The 2628-nt window shown below is 31.4% G+C and overlaps 1 protein-coding gene across 1 annotated transcript in view; it reads right to left on the bottom strand.

Moving 5' to 3' along the window:
* The window catches only part of LOC118341824 (SLIT-ROBO Rho GTPase-activating protein 1-like), a 51121-nt gene that overhangs the window by 26083 nt on the left and 22410 nt on the right, over window positions 1–2628 (bottom strand). The gene's annotated exons all lie outside the window — the stretch shown is intronic.

Genomic DNA, 2628 nt, shown 5'->3' with positions numbered 1-2628 from the left:
CTTTCACACACACTCACACATATATATACACACACGTGTGAATGCATGCGCGCACACACACGCGCACTGACCGGACAGCGCGTGCCTGTAATCGGTAAATGGAAACGCCGGTGAGGAAATGGGTGTGTCCGCGCGGGAGGCGGGGATTGGAGGTGTGATTGACAGCTGAGGTGGACCAGTGTGAGCCGCGGGAAAATGAATGAATGTAATGAAGTTTTAATTAATTAAGATGAAGTTATTGATTGGAGTTGAATTAAACTGGATGTTATTTCATACATAAATATATTTAACTGAACTGTTAATGTTGATTTTGCATTAATGTCAGTTAATATTATCCACTACTATTAGATATTACAACTATTAATTACTTTAAGCGATTTCAACCATTTATATTACGTTTTTTTACATAACCATTTTACTGCTTTGATCTTCTATTTCAACCATAAAAACTTAATTTTTGTGTTCATTTTTATTAATATTTAAAGTGTTGGTAGCTCAGCTGCGTTATTAGTTAACTATTTTAACTATATTTCTAACTTTAGTTAACTTAAACTATTATTAGTCAACCATTTATCACTTTTAGATAATGAGCTCATCCATTACTTTTAGCTTACTGTTTTAACCATAAACCTGTCTGTCTGTCTGTCTGTCTGTCTCTCTCTCTCTGTGTCTTCACCTGTCTTATCTAATGAAGGGGATTTTGATTGAATTGCTGATTATTCCTTAATCAACCTAACCATAACCCTAACTTGGTATATAAAAGAAGCTTAAAATAATCAATTCACCATTCATCAAATCACAGGAGACAAAGAAAAAGCTCATTTTTATGCTGATTTCTAATTTATTTCTAATACATTTTCTGTCTGATCAACTTATTGACTTATTGACATTTTTATCAACTTCTAATTGTGAGATTTTTGCTGCAGAAACACTGAAATCAGACACTTAATTTTTGATTTAATATAAAAAATAAAAACTATGTAAGAAAATAAACAAAATAACTATGTCTGATTGATTAATTGATTGATTGGACATTTTACACCTCATGTATGTAAGTACCTCAAGTAAGTTAACTTTTTATTCAGTTTTTTTATAATGTTACAGGACTGAACTGTTAAAAAAGAGACTTTAAATAATATTAATTATTTACAGTGGATCTGATTCATGCTCAGTTAGGTTAGATTATTATATTTAACTCCTAGATATTTAATTAAAAACACACAAGTGATTGAACGTCCTCATGTTGAGGATTTGCTGACACCTGTTGACCTATTGCTGCATTTAACCTACATTAGTTTCACATTCAGGGACAAAACAGTGAAATTCCTGCTTTATGCTCACTATTAATATATGATACTTTATATTTCTGCTCAAAAACATCCCATTTATTTGCTATTTTTCAGATTACAGAAATATTTTACATTAAAAAACATAAAATAAAAGAAATGTTGTTGTTGTTGTAGAAAACATATAAAACACATAAATCCACATTATTCTTCCAAGCAGACTATTTTAATACGACATAACACATGAAAACAGTAAATGTATGTCCTTTTTCTGTGACCTCTTGGTACAATAACCTAAACATAAACCACCTGAACCACATTAAGGTTGCTGGGAAGGTGTCAGGCACAAGACCGGGTCCGTACTGGACTACACAAACCTCCACCTGCGCCTTGAGTGTGAACTGTTCCCTCAGGACATACATTCAGAGAACCAACAGACGTAAAAACTCCTATTGCACATTTCATTATTAGCATTGTTGTTGTTGTTGTGTTATTGTTTACTGTATATTGTATGTAAAGGAATCGTTTTTGTGTGTTTTGGTACTTTTGTTTTTGTCTGTATTTGTGTTTGTGCCCCTGACTGCAAGTAAAGTTAAAAAAAAAAGTTATAAAAAAATAAAGATTAGAGAAAATGACCCCCCAAAAATGTGTTTCAGATTGATTTTGCAGCTTTTACTAGTACTTTTAAGTGACATTAACTTAATTTTCTATCTTTATTTGTAAAAGAAAATACATAATAACACGACTTATTTAGGAATGTGTCTGTAACTTATAAAACTGAGCTAATGTCACTTAAAATTTCTACTAAAGCTAAAGCTGCTTTTGAACTTCAGTTTCAACCTTTTTTAGAGTTAAAATAACGGAATAATGACAGTGAAGGTAACTTCTATATGAAGTGGTTGAAACTGACTCCAGCTGCAGCAGTAAAATGCATTAAACAATCTAATAATATCAAATATACAAATACTGTCACAGGTTGATCAACAGTGTAAATTACAGACTGAATCAAACTCTTTCATTCATTGATATTTGTCTCCACCTAGTGGTTAAATCTGAGGACTGTTTTTTAAACAAAGTGAGTGTAACCACTGTGTTATGTTGATATTGTTGTGACTTTCTTATTATTTATGTTTAAAAATTATAATTAAAAGCTGAAACATCAACCATTTTCCTCCCCTTAAATGTGTTTTTCTTCTGAAATACAACCTTTAAACCTGTAACATAAAGTATGTGATCACACCAAATGTCAAAATCCGATTTGATAACAAAAATTAACTCACCAACAAAACTGTCTTTGTTTGAAACAACAAACAAAGACGGTTTTGGTGAGTTTTATTCTGTT

This window comes from Morone saxatilis, unplaced genomic scaffold, assembly GCF_004916995.1.
Source record: "Morone saxatilis isolate NCDOM2014 unplaced genomic scaffold, NCSU_SB_2.0 Contig10, whole genome shotgun sequence".
In the NCBI taxonomy this organism is placed as follows: domain Eukaryota; kingdom Metazoa; phylum Chordata; class Actinopteri; family Moronidae; genus Morone; species Morone saxatilis.
Note: the sequence above shows the minus strand (reverse complement) of the source record. Positions and strands in the feature narration are given on the sequence as shown.